Below are 21,461 nucleotides of genomic sequence, written 5' to 3' on the forward strand. Positions count from 1 at the left end.
TCTAAACACACTTATTTTAGTTCCAAAAGTGATAATTCACATGCAATAGTCATTTACAGTCAAAAAATAAAACATTCAAAAATTACCATTTCTGACCATCTGGAGAAATTTCGACAGGTCGCGGGTCATCGTTTTTCATCAGAAAATGGATTTTTTGGACTTTAGAAAAATTGATTCAAAATGTCATTTGGATTGTGCCTCATGTTGAATAACTACTTTTTAAAGCCTCAATGTGACCAAAATTGCCATTTTTACAGACTTTTTCTCCTACTAGAAGCTTCTATTTCGACCAACTTCAGGCATTAAAATGACTCTAAACACACTTATTTTAGTTCCACAATTGATAATTCACTTGCAATAGTCATTTACAGTCAAAAAATTAAACATTAAAAAATGTCCATTTCTGACCATCTGGAGAAATTTCGACAGGTCAGGGTTTATCGTTTTTCATCAGAAAATGGATTTTTTGGACTTTAGAAAAATTGATTCAAAATATCATTTGGATTGTGCCTCATGTTGAATAACTACTTTTTAAAGCCTCAATGTGACCAAAATTACCATTTTTACAGACTTTTTCTCCTACTAGAAGCTTCTATTTCGACCAATTTCAGGCATTAAAATGACTCTAAACACACTTATTTTAGTTCCAAAAGTGATAATTCATATGCAATAGTCATTTACAGTCAAAAAAATTAAACATTAAAAAATTACCATTTCTGACCATCTGGAGAAAGTTCAACAGGTCACGGGTCATCGTTTTTCATCAGAAAATTGATTTTTGGACTTTAGAAAAAATGATTCAAAATGTCATTTGAATTGTGCCTCATGTTGAATAACTACTTTTTAAAGCCTCGATGTGACCAAAATTGCCATTTTTACAGACTTTTTCTCCTACTAGAAGCTTCTATTTCGACCAATTTCAGGCATTAAAATGGCTCTAAACACACTTATTTTAGTTCCAAAAGTGATAATTCACATGCGATAGTCATTTACAGTCAAAAAATTAAACATTAAAAAATTACCATTTCTGACCATCTGGAGAAATTTCGACAGGTCGCGGGTCATCGTTTTTCATCAGAAAATGGATTTTTTGGACTTTAGAAAAAATTGATTCAAAACGTCATTTGGATTGTGCCTCATGTTGAATAACTACTTTTTAAAACCTCAATGTGACCAAAATTGCCATTTTTACAGACTTTTTCTCCTACTAGAAGCTTCTATTTCGACCAATTTCAGGCATTAAAATGACTCTAAACACACTTATTTTAGTTCCAAAAGTGATAATTCACATGCGATAGTCATTTACAGTCAAAAAATTAAACATTAAAAAATTACCATTTCTGACCATCTGGAGAAATTTCGACAGGTCGCGGGTCATCGTTTTTCATCAGAAAATGGATTTTTTGGACTTTAGAAAAATTGATTAAAAATGTCATTTGGATTGTTCCTCATGTTGAATAACTACTTTTTAAAGCCTCTATGTGACCAAAATTGCCATTTTTACAGACTTTTTCTCCTACTAGAAGCTTCTATTTCGACCAACTTCAGGCATTAAAATGACTCTAAACACACTTATTTTAGTTCCACAAGTGATAATTCACTTGCAATAGTCATTTACAGTCAAAAAATTAAACATTAAAAAATTTCCATTTCTGACCATCTGGAGAAATTTCGACAGGTCGCGGGTCATCGTTTTCTCATCAGAAAATGGATTTTTTGGACTTTAGAAAAATTGATTCAAAATGTCATTTGGATTGTGTCTCATGTTGAATAACTACTTTTTAAAGCCTCAATGTGACCAAAATTGCCATTTTTACAGACTTTTTCTCCTACTAGAAGCTTCTATTTCGAACAATTTCAGGCATTTAAATGACTCTAAACACACTTATTTTAGTTCCAAAAGTGATAATTCACATGCAATAGTCATTTACAGTCAAAAAATAAAACATTCAAAAATTACCATTTCTGACCATCTGGAGAAATTTCGACAGGTCGCGGGTCATCGTTTTTCATCAGAAAATGGATTTTTTGGACTTTAGAAAAATTGATTCAAAATGTCATTTGGATTGTGCCTCATGTTGAATAACTACTTTTTAAAGCCTCAATGTGACCAAAATTGCCATTTTTACAGACTTTTTCTCCTACTAGAAGCTTCTATTTCGAACAATTTCAGGCATTAAAATGACTCTAAACACACTTATTTTAGTTCCAAAAGTGATAATTCACATGCAATAGTCATTTACAGTCAAAAAATAAAACATTCAAAAATTACCATTTCTGACCATCTGGAGAAATTTCGACAGGTCGCGGGTCATCGTTTTTCATCAGAAAATGGATTTTTTGGACTTTAGAAAAATTGATTCAAAATGTCATTTGGATTGTGCCTCATGTTGAATAACTACTTTTTAAAGCCTCAATGTGACCAAAATTGCCATTTTTACAGACTTTTTCTCCTACTAGAAGCTTCTATTTCGACCAACTTCAGGCATTAAAATGACTCTAAACACACTTATTTTAGTTCCACAATTGATAATTCACTTGCAATAGTCATTTACAGTCAAAAAATTAAACATTAAAAAATGTCCATTTCTGACCATCTGGAGAAATTTCGACAGGTCAGGGTTTATCGTTTTTCATCAGAAAATGGATTTTTTGGACTTTAGAAAAATTGATTCAAAATATCATTTGGATTGTGCCTCATGTTGAATAACTACTTTTTAAAGCCTCAATGTGACCAAAATTACCATTTTTACAGACTTTTTCTCCTACTAGAAGCTTCTATTTCGACCAATTTCAGGCATTAAAATGACTCTAAACACACTTATTTTAGTTCCAAAAGTGATAATTCATATGCAATAGTCATTTACAGTCAAAAAAATTAAACATTAAAAAATTACCATTTCTGACCATCTGGAGAAAGTTCAACAGGTCACGGGTCATCGTTTTTCATCAGAAAATTGATTTTTGGACTTTAGAAAAAATGATTCAAAATGTCATTTGAATTGTGCCTCATGTTGAATAACTACTTTTTAAAGCCTCGATGTGACCAAAATTGCCATTTTTACAGACTTTTTCTCCTACTAGAAGCTTCTATTTCGACCAATTTCAGGCATTAAAATGACTCTAAACACACTTATTTTAGTTCCAAAAGTGATAATTCACATGCGATAGTCATTTACAGTCAAAAAATTAAACATTAAAAAATTACCATTTCTGACCATCTGGAGAAATTTCGACAGGTCGCGGGTCATCGTTTTTCATCAGAAAATGGATTTTTTGGACTTTAGAAAAATTGATTAAAAATGTCATTTGGATTGTTCCTCATGTTGAATAACTACTTTTTAAAGCCTCTATGTGACCAAAATTGCCATTTTTACAGACTTTTTCTCCTACTAGAAGCTTCTATTTCGACCAACTTCAGGCATTAAAATGACTCTAAACACACTTATTTTAGTTCCAAAAGTGATAATTCACATGCAATAGTCATTTACAGTCAAAAAATAAAACATTCAAAAATTACCATTTCTGGCCATCTGGACAAATTTCGACAGGTCGCGGGTCATCGTTTTTCATCAGAAAATGGATTTTTTGGACTTTAGAAAAATTGATTCAAAATGTCATTTGGATTGTGCCTCATGTTGAATAACTACTTTTTAAAGCCTCAATGTGACCAAAATTGCCATTTTTACAGACTTTTTCTCCTACTAGAAGCTTCTATTTCGAACAATTTCAGGCATTAAAATGACTCTAAACACACTTATTTTAGTTCCAAAAGTGATAATTCACATGCAATAGTCATTTACAGTCAAAAAATAAAACATTCAAAAATTACCATTTCTGACCATCTGGAGAAATTTCGACAGGTCGCGGGTCATCGTTTTTCATCAGAAAATGGATTTTTTGGACTTTAGAAAAATTGATTCAAAATGTCATTTGGATTGTGCCTCATGTTGAATAACTACTTTTTAAAGCCTCAATGTGACCAAAATTGCCATTTTTACAGACTTTTTCTCCTACTAGAAGCTTCTATTTCGACCAACTTCAGGCATTAAAATGACTCTAAACACACTTATTTTAGTTCCACAATTGATAATTCACTTGCAATAGTCATTTACAGTCAAAAAATTAAACATTAAAAAATGTCCATTTCTGACCATCTGGAGAAATTTCGACAGGTCAGGGTTTATCGTTTTTCATCAGAAAATGGATTTTTTGGACTTTAGAAAAATTGATTCAAAATATCATTTGGATTGTGCCTCATGTTGAATAACTACTTTTTAAAGCCTCAATGTGACCAAAATTACCATTTTTACAGACTTTTTCTCCTACTAGAAGCTTCTATTTCGACCAATTTCAGGCATTAAAATGACTCTAAACACACTTATTTTAGTTCCAAAAGTGATAATTCATATGCAATAGTCATTTACAGTCAAAAAAATTAAACATTAAAAAATTACCATTTCTGACCATCTGGAGAAAGTTCAACAGGTCACGGGTCATCGTTTTTCATCAGAAAATTGATTTTTGGACTTTAGAAAAAATGATTCAAAATGTCATTTGAATTGTGCCTCATGTTGAATAACTACTTTTTAAAGCCTCGATGTGACCAAAATTGCCATTTTTACAGACTTTTTCTCCTACTAGAAGCTTCTATTTCGACCAATTTCAGGCATTAAAATGGCTCTAAACACACTTATTTTAGTTCCAAAAGTGATAATTCACATGCGATAGTCATTTACAGTCAAAAAATTAAACATTAAAAAATTACCATTTCTGACCATCTGGAGAAATTTCGACAGGTCGCGGGTCATCGTTTTTCATCAGAAAATGGATTTTTTGGACTTTAGAAAAAATTGATTCAAAACGTCATTTGGATTGTGCCTCATGTTGAATAACTACTTTTTAAAACCTCAATGTGACCAAAATTGCCATTTTTACAGACTTTTTCTCCTACTAGAAGCTTCTATTTCGACCAATTTCAGGCATTAAAATGACTCTAAACACACTTATTTTAGTTCCAAAAGTGATAATTCACATGCGATAGTCATTTACAGTCAAAAAATTAAACATTAAAAAATTACCATTTCTGACCATCTGGAGAAATTTCGACAGGTCGCGGGTCATCGTTTTTCATCAGAAAATGGATTTTTTGGACTTTAGAAAAATTGATTAAAAATGTCATTTGGATTGTTCCTCATGTTGAATAACTACTTTTTAAAGCCTCTATGTGACCAAAATTGCCATTTTTACAGACTTTTTCTCCTACTAGAAGCTTCTATTTCGACCAACTTCAGGCATTAAAATGACTCTAAACACACTTATTTTAGTTCCACAAGTGATAATTCACTTGCAATAGTCATTTACAGTCAAAAAATTAAACATTAAAAAATTTCCATTTCTGACCATCTGGAGAAATTTCGACAGGTCGCGGGTCATCGTTTTCTCATCAGAAAATGGATTTTTTGGACTTTAGAAAAATTGATTCAAAATGTCATTTGGATTGTGTCTCATGTTGAATAACTACTTTTTAAAGCCTCAATGTGACCAAAATTGCCATTTTTACAGACTTTTTCTCCTACTAGAAGCTTCTATTTCGAACAATTTCAGGCATTTAAATGACTCTAAACACACTTATTTTAGTTCCAAAAGTGATAATTCACATGCAATAGTCATTTACAGTCAAAAAATAAAACATTCAAAAATTACCATTTCTGACCATCTGGAGAAATTTCGACAGGTCGCGGGTCATCGTTTTTCATCAGAAAATGGATTTTTTGGACTTTAGAAAAATTGATTCAAAATGTCATTTGGATTGTGCCTCATGTTGAATAACTACTTTTTAAAGCCTCAATGTGACCAAAATTGCCATTTTTACAGACTTTTTCTCCTACTAGAAGCTTCTATTTCGAACAATTTCAGGCATTAAAATGACTCTAAACACACTTATTTTAGTTCCAAAAGTGATAATTCACATGCAATAGTCATTTACAGTCAAAAAATAAAACATTCAAAAATTACCATTTCTGACCATCTGGAGAAATTTCGACAGGTCGCGGGTCATCGTTTTTCATCAGAAAATGGATTTTTTGGACTTTAGAAAAATTGATTCAAAATGTCATTTGGATTGTGCCTCATGTTGAATAACTACTTTTTAAAGCCTCAATGTGACCAAAATTGCCATTTTTACAGACTTTTTCTCCTACTAGAAGCTTCTATTTCGACCAACTTCAGGCATTAAAATGACTCTAAACACACTTATTTTAGTTCCACAAGTGATAATTCACTTGCAATAGTCATTTACAGTCAAAAAATTAAACATTAAAAAATTTCCATTTCTGACCATCTGGAGAAATTTCGACAGGTCGCGGGTCATCGTTTTCTCATCAGAAAATGGATTTTTTGGACTTTAGAAAAATTGATTCAAAATGTCATTTGGATTGTGCCTCATGTTGAATAACTACTTTTTAAAGCCTCAATGTGACCAAAATTGCCATTTTTACAGACTTTTTCTCCTACTAGAAGCTTCTATTTCGAACAATTTCAGGCATTTAAATGACTCTAAACACACTTATTTTAGTTCCAAAAGTGATAATTCACATGCAATAGTCATTTACAGTCAAAAAATAAAACATTCAAAAATTACCATTTCTGACCATCTGGACAAATTTCGACAGGTCGCGGGTCATCGTTTTTCATCAGAAAATGGATTTTTTGGACTTTAGAAAAATTGATTCAAAATGTCATTTGGATTGTGCCTCATGTTGAATAACTACTTTTTAAAGCCTCAATGTGACCAAAATTGCCATTTTTACAGACTTTTTCTCCTACTAGAAGCTTCTATTTCGAACAATTTCAGGCATTAAAATGACTCTAAACACACTTATTTTAGTTCCAAAAGTGATAATTCACATGCAATAGTCATTTACAGTCAAAAAATAAAACATTCAAAAATTACCATTTCTGACCATCTGGAGAAATTTCGACAGGTCGCGGGTCATCGTTTTTCATCAGAAAATGGATTTTTTGGACTTTAGAAAAATTGATTCAAAATGTCATTTGGATTGTGCCTCATGTTGAATAACTACTTTTTAAAGCCTCAATGTGACCAAAATTGCCATTTTTACAGACTTTTTCTCCTACTAGAAGCTTCTATTTCGACCAACTTCAGGCATTAAAATGACTCTAAACACACTTATTTTAGTTCCACAATTGATAATTCACTTGCAATAGTCATTTACAGTCAAAAAATTAAACATTAAAAAATGTCCATTTCTGACCATCTGGAGAAATTTCGACAGGTCAGGGTTTATCGTTTTTCATCAGAAAATGGATTTTTTGGACTTTAGAAAAATTGATTCAAAATATCATTTGGATTGTGCCTCATGTTGAATAACTACTTTTTAAAGCCTCAATGTGACCAAAATTACCATTTTTACAGACTTTTTCTCCTACTAGAAGCTTCTATTTCGACCAATTTCAGGCATTAAAATGACTCTAAACACACTTATTTTAGTTCCAAAAGTGATAATTCATATGCAATAGTCATTTACAGTCAAAAAAACTTAAACATTAAAAAATTACCATTTCTGACCATCTGGAGAAAGTTCAACAGGTCACGGGTCATCGTTTTTCATCAGAAAATTGATTTTTGGACTTTAGAAAAAATGATTCAAAATGTCATTTGAATTGTGCCTCATGTTGAATAACTACTTTTTAAAGCCTCGATGTGACCAAAATTGCCATTTTTACAGACTTTTTCTCCTACTAGAAGCTTCTATTTCGACCAATTTCAGGCATTAAAATGACTCTAAACACACTTATTTTAGTTCCAAAAGTGATAATTCACATGCGATAGTCATTTACAGTCAAAAAATTAAACATTAAAAAATTACCATTTCTGACCATCTGGAGAAATTTCGACAGGTCGCGGGTCATCGTTTTTCATCAGAAAATGGATTTTTTGGACTTTAGAAAAATTGATTAAAAATGTCATTTGGATTGTTCCTCATGTTGAATAACTACTTTTTAAAGCCTCTATGTGACCAAAATTGCCATTTTTACAGACTTTTTCTCCTACTAGAAGCTTCTATTTCGACCAACTTCAGGCATTAAAATGACTCTAAACACACTTATTTTAGTTCCACAAGTGATAATTCACTTGCAATAGTCATTTACAGTCAAAAAATTAAACATTAAAAAATTTCCATTTCTGACCATCTGGAGAAATTTCGACAGGTCGCGGGTCATCGTTTTCTCATCAGAAAATGGATTTTTTGGACTTTAGAAAAATTGATTCAAAATGTCATTTGGATTGTGCCTCATGTTGAATAACTACTTTTTAAAGCCTCAATGTGACCAAAATTGCCATTTTTACAGACTTTTTCTCCTACTAGAAGCTTCTATTTCGAACAATTTCAGGCATTTAAATGACTCTAAACACACTTATTTTAGTTCCAAAAGTGATAATTCACATGCAATAGTCATTTACAGTCAAAAAATAAAACATTCAAAAATTACCATTTCTGGCCATCTGGACAAATTTCGACAGGTCGCGGGTCATCGTTTTTCATCAGAAAATGGATTTTTTGGACTTTAGAAAAATTGATTCAAAATGTCATTTGGATTGTGCCTCATGTTGAATAACTACTTTTTAAAGCCTCAATGTGACCAAAATTGCCATTTTTACAGACTTTTTCTCCTACTAGAAGCTTCTATTTCGAACAATTTCAGGCATTAAAATGACTCTAAACACACTTATTTTAGTTCCAAAAGTGATAATTCACATGCAATAGTCATTTACAGTCAAAAAATAAAACATTCAAAAATTACCATTTCTGACCATCTGGAGAAATTTCGACAGGTCGCGGGTCATCGTTTTTCATCAGAAAATGGATTTTTTGGACTTTAGAAAAATTGATTCAAAATGTCATTTGGATTGTGCCTCATGTTGAATAACTACTTTTTAAAGCCTCAATGTGACCAAAATTGCCATTTTTACAGACTTTTTCTCCTACTAGAAGCTTCTATTTCGACCAACTTCAGGCATTAAAATGACTCTAAACACACTTATTTTAGTTCCACAATTGATAATTCACTTGCAATAGTCATTTACAGTCAAAAAATTAAACATTAAAAAATGTCCATTTCTGACCATCTGGAGAAATTTCGACAGGTCAGGGTTTATCGTTTTTCATCAGAAAATGGATTTTTTGGACTTTAGAAAAATTGATTCAAAATATCATTTGGATTGTGCCTCATGTTGAATAACTACTTTTTAAAGCCTCAATGTGACCAAAATTACCATTTTTACAGACTTTTTCTCCTACTAGAAGCTTCTATTTCGACCAATTTCAGGCATTAAAATGACTCTAAACACACTTATTTTAGTTCCAAAAGTGATAATTCATATGCAATAGTCATTTACAGTCAAAAAAATTAAACATTAAAAAATTACCATTTCTGACCATCTGGAGAAAGTTCAACAGGTCACGGGTCATCGTTTTTCATCAGAAAATTGATTTTTGGACTTTAGAAAAAATGATTCAAAATGTCATTTGAATTGTGCCTCATGTTGAATAACTACTTTTTAAAGCCTCGATGTGACCAAAATTGCCATTTTTACAGACTTTTTCTCCTACTAGAAGCTTCTATTTCGACCAATTTCAGGCATTAAAATGGCTCTAAACACACTTATTTTAGTTCCAAAAGTGATAATTCACATGCGATAGTCATTTACAGTCAAAAAATTAAACATTAAAAAATTACCATTTCTGACCATCTGGAGAAATTTCGACAGGTCGCGGGTCATCGTTTTTCATCAGAAAATGGATTTTTTGGACTTTAGAAAAAATTGATTCAAAACGTCATTTGGATTGTGCCTCATGTTGAATAACTACTTTTTAAAACCTCAATGTGACCAAAATTGCCATTTTTACAGACTTTTTCTCCTACTAGAAGCTTCTATTTCGACCAATTTCAGGCATTAAAATGACTCTAAACACACTTATTTTAGTTCCAAAAGTGATAATTCACATGCGATAGTCATTTACAGTCAAAAAATTAAACATTAAAAAATTACCATTTCTGACCATCTGGAGAAATTTCGACAGGTCGCGGGTCATCGTTTTTCATCAGAAAATGGATTTTTTGGACTTTAGAAAAATTGATTAAAAATGTCATTTGGATTGTTCCTCATGTTGAATAACTACTTTTTAAAGCCTCTATGTGACCAAAATTGCCATTTTTACAGACTTTTTCTCCTACTAGAAGCTTCTATTTCGACCAACTTCAGGCATTAAAATGACTCTAAACACACTTATTTTAGTTCCACAAGTGATAATTCACTTGCAATAGTCATTTACAGTCAAAAAATTAAACATTAAAAAATTTCCATTTCTGACCATCTGGAGAAATTTCGACAGGTCGCGGGTCATCGTTTTCTCATCAGAAAATGGATTTTTTGGACTTTAGAAAAATTGATTCAAAATGTCATTTGGATTGTGTCTCATGTTGAATAACTACTTTTTAAAGCCTCAATGTGACCAAAATTGCCATTTTTACAGACTTTTTCTCCTACTAGAAGCTTCTATTTCGAACAATTTCAGGCATTTAAATGACTCTAAACACACTTATTTTAGTTCCAAAAGTGATAATTCACATGCAATAGTCATTTACAGTCAAAAAATAAAACATTCAAAAATTACTATTTCTGACCATCTGGAGAAATTTCGACAGGTCGCGGGTCATCGTTTTTCATCAGAAAATGGATTTTTTGGACTTTAGAAAAATTGATTCAAAATGTCATTTGGATTGTGCCTCATGTTGAATAACTACTTTTTAAAGCCTCAATGTGACCAAAATTGCCATTTTTACAGACTTTTTCTCCTACTAGAAGCTTCTATTTCGAACAATTTCAGGCATTAAAATGACTCTAAACACACTTATTTTAGTTCCAAAAGTGATAATTCACATGCAATAGTCATTTACAGTCAAAAAATAAAACATTCAAAAATTACCATTTCTGACCATCTGGAGAAATTTCGACAGGTCGCGGGTCATCGTTTTTCATCAGAAAATGGATTTTTTGGACTTTAGAAAAATTGATTCAAAATGTCATTTGGATTGTGCCTCATGTTGAATAACTACTTTTTAAAGCCTCAATGTGACCAAAATTGCCATTTTTACAGACTTTTTCTCCTACTAGAAGCTTCTATTTCGACCAACTTCAGGCATTAAAATGACTCTAAACACACTTATTTTAGTTCCACAATTGATAATTCACTTGCAATAGTCATTTACAGTCAAAAAATTAAACATTAAAAAATGTCCATTTCTGACCATCTGGAGAAATTTCGACAGGTCAGGGTTTATCGTTTTTCATCAGAAAATGGATTTTTTGGACTTTAGAAAAATTGATTCAAAATATCATTTGGATTGTGCCTCATGTTGAATAACTACTTTTTAAAGCCTCAATGTGACCAAAATTACCATTTTTACAGACTTTTTCTCCTACTAGAAGCTTCTATTTCGACCAATTTCAGGCATTAAAATGACTCTAAACACACTTATTTTAGTTCCAAAAGTGATAATTCATATGCAATAGTCATTTACAGTCAAAAAAATTAAACATTAAAAAATTACCATTTCTGACCATCTGGAGAAAGTTCAACAGGTCACGGGTCATCGTTTTTCATCAGAAAATTGATTTTTGGACTTTAGAAAAAATGATTCAAAATGTCATTTGAATTGTGCCTCATGTTGAATAACTACTTTTTAAAGCCTCGATGTGACCAAAATTGCCATTTTTACAGACTTTTTCTCCTACTAGAAGCTTCTATTTCGACCAATTTCAGGCATTAAAATGACTCTAAACACACTTATTTTAGTTCCAAAAGTGATAATTCACATGCGATAGTCATTTACAGTCAAAAAATTAAACATTAAAAAATTACCATTTCTGACCATCTGGAGAAATTTCGACAGGTCGCGGGTCATCGTTTTTCATCAGAAAATGGATTTTTTGGACTTTAGAAAAAATTGATTCAAAACGTCATTTGGATTGTGCCTCATGTTGAATAACTACTTTTTAAAACCTCAATGTGACCAAAATTGCCATTTTTACAGACTTTTTCTCCTACTAGAAGCTTCTATTTCGACCAATTTCAGGCATTAAAATGACTCTAAACACACTTATTTTAGTTCCAAAAGTGATAATTCACATGCGATAGTCATTTACAGTCAAAAAATTAAACATTAAAAAATTACCATTTCTGACCATCTGGAGAAATTTCGACAGGTCGCGGGTCATCGTTTTTCATCAGAAAATGGATTTTTTGGACTTTAGAAAAATTGATTAAAAATGTCATTTGGATTGTTCCTCATGTTGAATAACTACTTTTTAAAGCCTCTATGTGACCAAAATTGCCATTTTTACAGACTTTTTCTCCTACTAGAAGCTTCTATTTCGACCAACTTCAGGCATTAAAATGACTCTAAACACACTTATTTTAGTTCCACAAGTGATAATTCACTTGCAATAGTCATTTACAGTCAAAAAATTAAACATTAAAAAATTTCCATTTCTGACCATCTGGAGAAATTTCGACAGGTCGCGGGTCATCGTTTTCTCATCAGAAAATGGATTTTTTGGACTTTAGAAAAATTGATTCAAAATGTCATTTGGATTGTGCCTCATGTTGAATAACTACTTTTTAAAGCCTCAATGTGACCAAAATTGCCATTTTTACAGACTTTTTCTCCTACTAGAAGCTTCTATTTCGAACAATTTCAGGCATTTAAATGACTCTAAACACACTTATTTTAGTTCCAAAAGTGATAATTCACATGCAATAGTCATTTACAGTCAAAAAATAAAACATTCAAAAATTACCATTTCTGGCCATCTGGACAAATTTCGACAGGTCGCGGGTCATCGTTTTTCATCAGAAAATGGATTTTTTGGACTTTAGAAAAATTGATTCAAAATGTCATTTGGATTGTGCCTCATGTTGAATAACTACTTTTTAAAGCCTCAATGTGACCAAAATTGCCATTTTTACAGACTTTTTCTCCTACTAGAAGCTTCTATTTCGAACAATTTCAGGCATTAAAATGACTCTAAACACACTTATTTTAGTTCCAAAAGTGATAATTCACATGCAATAGTCATTTACAGTCAAAAAATAAAACATTCAAAAATTACCATTTCTGACCATCTGGAGAAATTTCGACAGGTCGCGGGTCATCGTTTTTCATCAGAAAATGGATTTTTTGGACTTTAGAAAAATTGATTCAAAATGTCATTTGGATTGTGCCTCATGTTGAATAACTACTTTTTAAAGCCTCAATGTGACCAAAATTGCCATTTTTACAGACTTTTTCTCCTACTAGAAGCTTCTATTTCGACCAACTTCAGGCATTAAAATGACTCTAAACACACTTATTTTAGTTCCACAATTGATAATTCACTTGCAATAGTCATTTACAGTCAAAAAATTAAACATTAAAAAATGTCCATTTCTGACCATCTGGAGAAATTTCGACAGGTCAGGGTTTATCGTTTTTCATCAGAAAATGGATTTTTTGGACTTTAGAAAAATTGATTCAAAATATCATTTGGATTGTGCCTCATGTTGAATAACTACTTTTTAAAGCCTCAATGTGACCAAAATTACCATTTTTACAGACTTTTTCTCCTACTAGAAGCTTCTATTTCGACCAATTTCAGGCATTAAAATGACTCTAAACACACTTATTTTAGTTCCAAAAGTGATAATTCATATGCAATAGTCATTTACAGTCAAAAAAATTAAACATTAAAAAATTACCATTTCTGACCATCTGGAGAAAGTTCAACAGGTCACGGGTCATCGTTTTTCATCAGAAAATTGATTTTTGGACTTTAGAAAAAATGATTCAAAATGTCATTTGAATTGTGCCTCATGTTGAATAACTACTTTTTAAAGCCTCGATGTGACCAAAATTGCCATTTTTACAGACTTTTTCTCCTACTAGAAGCTTCTATTTCGACCAATTTCAGGCATTAAAATGGCTCTAAACACACTTATTTTAGTTCCAAAAGTGATAATTCACATGCGATAGTCATTTACAGTCAAAAAATTAAACATTAAAAAATTACCATTTCTGACCATCTGGAGAAATTTCGACAGGTCGCGGGTCATCGTTTTTCATCAGAAAATGGATTTTTTGGACTTTAGAAAAAATTGATTCAAAACGTCATTTGGATTGTGCCTCATGTTGAATAACTACTTTTTAAAACCTCAATGTGACCAAAATTGCCATTTTTACAGACTTTTTCTCCTACTAGAAGCTTCTATTTCGACCAATTTCAGGCATTAAAATGACTCTAAACACACTTATTTTAGTTCCAAAAGTGATAATTCACATGCGATAGTCATTTACAGTCAAAAAATTAAACATTAAAAAATTACCATTTCTGACCATCTGGAGAAATTTCGACAGGTCGCGGGTCATCGTTTTTCATCAGAAAATGGATTTTTTGGACTTTAGAAAAATTGATTAAAAATGTCATTTGGATTGTTCCTCATGTTGAATAACTACTTTTTAAAGCCTCTATGTGACCAAAATTGCCATTTTTACAGACTTTTTCTCCTACTAGAAGCTTCTATTTCGACCAACTTCAGGCATTAAAATGACTCTAAACACACTTATTTTAGTTCCACAAGTGATAATTCACTTGCAATAGTCATTTACAGTCAAAAAATTAAACATTAAAAAATTTCCATTTCTGACCATCTGGAGAAATTTCGACAGGTCGCGGGTCATCGTTTTCTCATCAGAAAATGGATTTTTTGGACTTTAGAAAAATTGATTCAAAATGTCATTTGGATTGTGTCTCATGTTGAATAACTACTTTTTAAAGCCTCAATGTGACCAAAATTGCCATTTTTACAGACTTTTTCTCCTACTAGAAGCTTCTATTTCGAACAATTTCAGGCATTTAAATGACTCTAAACACACTTATTTTAGTTCCAAAAGTGATAATTCACATGCAATAGTCATTTACAGTCAAAAAATAAAACATTCAAAAATTACCATTTCTGACCATCTGGAGAAATTTCGACAGGTCGCGGGTCATCGTTTTTCATCAGAAAATGGATTTTTTGGACTTTAGAAAAATTGATTCAAAATGTCATTTGGATTGTGCCTCATGTTGAATAACTACTTTTTAAAGCCTCAATGTGACCAAAATTGCCATTTTTACAGACTTTTTCTCCTACTAGAAGCTTCTATTTCGAACAATTTCAGGCATTAAAATGACTCTAAACACACTTATTTTAGTTCCAAAAGTGATAATTCACATGCAATAGTCATTTACAGTCAAAAAATAAAACATTCAAAAATTACCATTTCTGACCATCTGGAGAAATTTCGACAGGTCGCGGGTCATCGTTTTTCATCAGAAAATGGATTTTTTGGACTTTAGAAAAATTGATTCAAAATGTCATTTGGATTGTGCCTCATGTTGAATAACTACTTTTTAAAGCCTCAATGTGACCAAAATTGCCATTTTTACAGACTTTTTCTCCTACTAGAAGCTTCTATTTCGACCAACTTCAGGCATTAAAATGACTCTAAACACACTTATTTTAGTTCCACAAGTGATAATTCACTTGCAATAGTCATTTACAGTCAAAAAATTAAACATTAAAAAATTTCCATTTCTGACCATCTGGAGAAATTTCGACAGGTCGCGGGTCATCGTTTTCTCATCAGAAAATGGATTTTTTGGACTTTAGAAAAATTGATTCAAAATGTCATTTGGATTGTGCCTCATGTTGAATAACTACTTTTTAAAGCCTCAATGTGACCAAAATTGCCATTTTTACAGACTTTTTCTCCTACTAGAAGCTTCTATTTCGAACAATTTCAGGCATTTAAATGACTCTAAACACACTTATTTTAGTTCCAAAAGTGATAATTCACATGCAATAGTCATTTACAGTCAAAAAATAAAACATTCAAAAATTACCATTTCTGACCATCTGGACAAATTTCGACAGGTCGCGGGTCATCGTTTTTCATCAGAAAATGGATTTTTTGGACTTTAGAAAAATTGATTCAAAATGTCATTTGGATTGTGCCTCATGTTGAATAACTACTTTTTAAAGCCTCAATGTGACCAAAATTGCCATTTTTACAGACTTTTTCTCCTACTAGAAGCTTCTATTTCGAACAATTTCAGGCATTAAAATGACTCTAAACACACTTATTTTAGTTCCAAAAGTGATAATTCACATGCAATAGTCATTTACAGTCAAAAAATAAAACATTCAAAAATTACCATTTCTGACCATCTGGAGAAATTTCGACAGGTCGCGGGTCATCGTTTTTCATCAGAAAATGGATTTTTTGGACTTTAGAAAAATTGATTCAAAATGTCATTTGGATTGTGCCTCATGTTGAATAACTACTTTTTAAAGCCTCAATGTGACCAAAATTGCCATTTTTACAGACTTTTTCTCCTACTAGAAGCTTCTATTTCGACCAACTTCAGGCATTAAAATGACTCTAAACACACTTATTTTAGTTCCACAATTGATAATTCACTTGCAATAGTCATTTACAGTCAAAAAATTAAACATTAAAAAATGTCCATTTCTGACCATCTGGAGAAATTTCGACAGGTCAGGGTTTATCGTTTTTCATCAGAAAATGGATTTTTTGGACTTTAGAAAAATTGATTCAAAATATCATTTGGATTGTGCCTCATGTTGAATAACTACTTTTTAAAGCCTCAATGTGACCAAAATTACCATTTTTACAGACTTTTTCTCCTACTAGAAGCTTCTGTTTCGACCAATTTCAGGCATTAAAATGACTCTAAACACACTTATTTTAGTTCCAAAAGTGATAATTCATATGCAATAGTCATTTACAGTCAAAAAAATTAAACATTAAAAAATTACCATTTCTGACCATCTGGAGAAAGTTCAACAGGTCACGGGTCATCGTTTTTCATCAGAAAATTGATTTTTGGACTTTAGAAAAAATGATTCAAAATGTCATTTGAATTGTGCCTCATGTTGAATAACTACTTTTTAAAGCCTCGATGTGACCAAAATTGCCATTTTTACAGACTTTTTCTCCTACTAGAAGCTTCTATTTCGACCAATTTCAGGCATTAAAATGACTCTAAACACACTTATTTTAGTTCCAAAAGTGATAATTCACATGCGATAGTCATTTACAGTCAAAAAATTAAACATTAAAAAATTACCATTTCTGACCATCTGGAGAAATTTCGACAGGTCGCGGGTCATCGTTTTTCATCAGAAAATGGATTTTTTGGACTTTAGAAAAATTGATTAAAAATGTCATTTGGATTGTTCCTCATGTTGAATAACTACTTTTTAAAGCCTCTATGTGACCAAAATTGCCATTTTTACAGACTTTTTCTCCTACTAGAAGCTTCTATTTCGACCAACTTCAGGCATTAAAATGACTCTAAACACACTTATTTTAGTTCCACAAGTGATAATTCACTTGCAATAGTCATTTACAGTCAAAAAATTAAACATTAAAAAATTTCCATTTCTGACCATCTGGAGAAATTTCGACAGGTCGCGGGTCATCGTTTTCTCATCAGAAAATGGATTTTTTGGACTTTAGAAAAATTGATTCAAAATGTCATTTGGATTGTGCCTCATGTTGAATAACTACTTTTTAAAGCCTCAATGTGACCAAAATTGCCATTTTTACAGACTTTTTCTCCTACTAGAAGCTTCTATTTCGAACAATTTCAGGCATTTAAATGACTCTAAACACACTTATTTTAGTTCCAAAAGTGATAATTCACATGCAATAGTCATTTACAGTCAAAAAATAAAACATTCAAAAATTACCATTTCTGGCCATCTGGACAAATTTCGACAGGTCGCGGGTCATCGTTTTTCATCAGAAAATGGATTTTTTGGACTTTAGAAAAATTGATTCAAAATGTCATTTGGATTGTGCCTCATGTTGAATAACTACTTTTTAAAGCCTCAATGTGACCAAAATTGCCATTTTTACAGACTTTTTCTCCTACTAGAAGCTTCTATTTCGAACAATTTCAGGCATTAAAATGACTCTAAACACACTTATTTTAGTTCCAAAAGTGATAATTCACATGCAATAGTCATTTACAGTCAAAAAATAAAACATTCAAAAATTACCATTTCTGACCATCTGGAGAAATTTCGACAGGTCGCGGGTCATCGTTTTTCATCAGAAAATGGATTTTTTGGACTTTAGAAAAATTGATTCAAAATGTCATTTGGATTGTGCCTCATGTTGAATAACTACTTTTTAAAGCCTCAATGTGACCAAAATTGCCATTTTTACAGACTTTTTCTCCTACTAGAAGCTTCTATTTCGACCAACTTCAGGCATTAAAATGACTCTAAACACACTTATTTTAGTTCCACAATTGATAATTCACTTGCAATAGTCATTTACAGTCAAAAAATTAAACATTAAAAAATGTCCATTTCTGACCATCTGGAGAAATTTCGACAGGTCAGGGTTTATCGTTTTTCATCAGAAAATGGATTTTTTGGACTTTAGAAAAATTGATTCAAAATATCATTTGGATTGTGCCTCATGTTGAATAACTACTTTTTAAAGCCTCAATGTGACCAAAATTACCATTTTTACAGACTTTTTCTCCTACTAGAAGCTTCTATTTCGACCAATTTCAGGCATTAAAATGACTCTAAACACACTTATTTTAGTTCCAAAAGTGATAATTCATATGCAATAGTCATTTACAGTCAAAAAAATTAAACATTAAAAAATTACCATTTCTGACCATCTGGAGAAAGTTCAACAGGTCACGGGTCATCGTTTTTCATCAGAAAATTGATTTTTGGACTTTAGAAAAAATGATTCAAAATGTCATTTGAATTGTGCCTCATGTTGAATAACTACTTTTTAAAGCCTCGATGTGACCAAAATTGCCATTTTTACAGACTTTTTCTCCTACTAGAAGCTTCTATTTCGACCAATTTCAGGCATTAAAATGGCTCTAAACACACTTATTTTAGTTCCAAAAGTGATAATTCACATGCGATAGTCATTTACAGTCAAAAAATTAAACATTAAAAAATTACCATTTCTGACCATCTGGAGAAATTTCGACAGGTCGCGGGTCATCGTTTTTCATCAGAAAATGGATTTTTTGGACTTTAGAAAAAATTGATTCAAAACGTCATTTGGATTGTGCCTCATGTTGAATAACTACTTTTTAAAACCTCAATGTGACCAAAATTGCCATTTTTACAGACTTTTTCTCCTACTAGAAGCTTCTATTTCGACCAATTTCAGGCATTAAAATGACTCTAAACACACTTATTTTAGTTCCAAAAGTGATAATTCACATGCGATAGTCATTTACAGTCAAAAAATTAAACATTAAAAAATTACCATTTCTGACCATCTGGAGAAATTTCGACAGGTCGCGGGTCATCGTTTTTCATCAGAAAATGGATTTTTTGGACTTTAGAAAAATTGATTAAAAATGTCATTTGGATTGTTCCTCATGTTGAATAACTACTTTTTAAAGCCTCTATGTGACCAAAATTGCCATTTTTACAGACTTTTTCTCCTACTAGAAGCTTCTATTTCGACCAACTTCAGGCATTAAAATGACTCTAAACACACTTATTTTAGTTCCACAAGTGATAATTCACTTGCAATAGTCATTTACAGTCAAAAAATTAAACATTAAAAAATTTCCATTTCTGACCATCTGGAGAAATTTCGACAGGTCGCGGGTCATCGTTTTCTCATCAGAAAATGGATTTTTTGGACTTTAGAAAAATTGATTCAAAATGTCATTTGGATTGTGTCTCATGTTGAATAACTACTTTTTAAAGCCTCAATGTGACCAAAATTGCCATTTTTACAGACTTTTTCTCCTACTAGAAGCTTCTATTTCGAACAATTTCAGGCATTTAAATGACTCTAAACACACTTATTTTAGTTCCAAAAGTGATAATTCACATGCAATAGTCATTTACAGTCAAAAAATAAAACATTCAAAAATTACCATTTCTGACCATCTGGAGAAATTTCGACAGGTCGCGGGTCATCGTTTTTCATCAGAAAATGGATTTTTTGGACTTTAGAAAAATTGATTCAAAATGTCATTTGGATTGTGCCTCATGTTGAATAACTACTTTTTAAAGCCTCAATGTGACCAAAATTGCCATTTTTACAGACTTTTTCTCCTACTAGAAGCTTCTATTTCGAACAATTTCAGGCATTAAAATGACTCTAAACACACTTATTTTAGTTCCAAAAGTGATAATTCACATGCAATAGTCATTTACAGTCAAAAAATAAAACATTCAAAAATTACCATTTCTGACCATCTGGAGAAATTTCGACAGGTCGCGGGTCATCGTTTTTCATCAGAAAATGGATTTTTTGGACTTTAGAAAAATTGATTCAAAATGTCATTTGGATTGTGCCTCATGTTGAATAACTACTTTTTAAAGCCTCAATGTGACCAAAATTGCCATTTTTACAGACTTTTTCTCCTACTAGAAGCTTCTATTTCGACCAACTTCAGGCATTAAAATGACTCTAAACACACTTATTTTAGTTCCACAATTGATAATTCACTTGCAATAGTCATTTACAGTCAAAAAATTAAACATTAAAAAATGTCCATTTCTGACCATCTGGAGAAATTTCGACAGGTCAGGGTTTATCGTTTTTCATCAGAAAATGGATTTTTTGGACTTTAGAAAAATTGATTCAAAATATCATTTGGATTGTGCCTCATGTTGAATAACTACTTTTTAAAGCCTCAATGTGACCAAAATTACCATTTTTACAGACTTTTTCTCCTACTAGAAGCTTCTATTTCGACCAATTTCAGGCATTAAAATGACTCTAAACACACTTATTTTAGTTCCAAAAGTGATAATTCATATGCAATAGTCATTTACAGTCAAAAAAATTAAACATTAAAAAATTACCATTTCTGACCATCTGGAGAAAGTTCAACAGGTCACGGGTCATCGTTTTTCATCAGAAAATTGATTTTTGGACTTTAGAAAAAATGATTCAAAATGTCATTTGAATTGTGCCTCATGTTGAATAACTACTTTTTAAAGCCTCGATGTGACCAAAATTGCCATTTTTACAGACTTTTTCTCCTACTAGAAGCTTCTATTTCGACCAATTTCAGGCATTAAAATGACTCTAAACACACTTATTTTAGTTCCAAAAGTGATAATTCACATGCGATAGTCATTTACAGTCAAAAAATTAAACATTAAAAAATTACCATTTCTGACCATCTGGAGAAATTTCGACAGGTCGCGGGTCATCGTTTTTCATCAGAAAATGGATTTTTTGGACTTTAGAAAAAATTGATTCAAAACGTCATTTGGATTGTGCCTCATGTTGAATAACTACTTTTTAAAACC

Source organism: Triturus cristatus, chromosome 5_2, assembly GCF_964204655.1.
Source record: "Triturus cristatus chromosome 5_2, aTriCri1.1, whole genome shotgun sequence".
NCBI classification, from domain to species: Eukaryota; Metazoa; Chordata; class Amphibia; order Caudata; family Salamandridae; genus Triturus; species Triturus cristatus.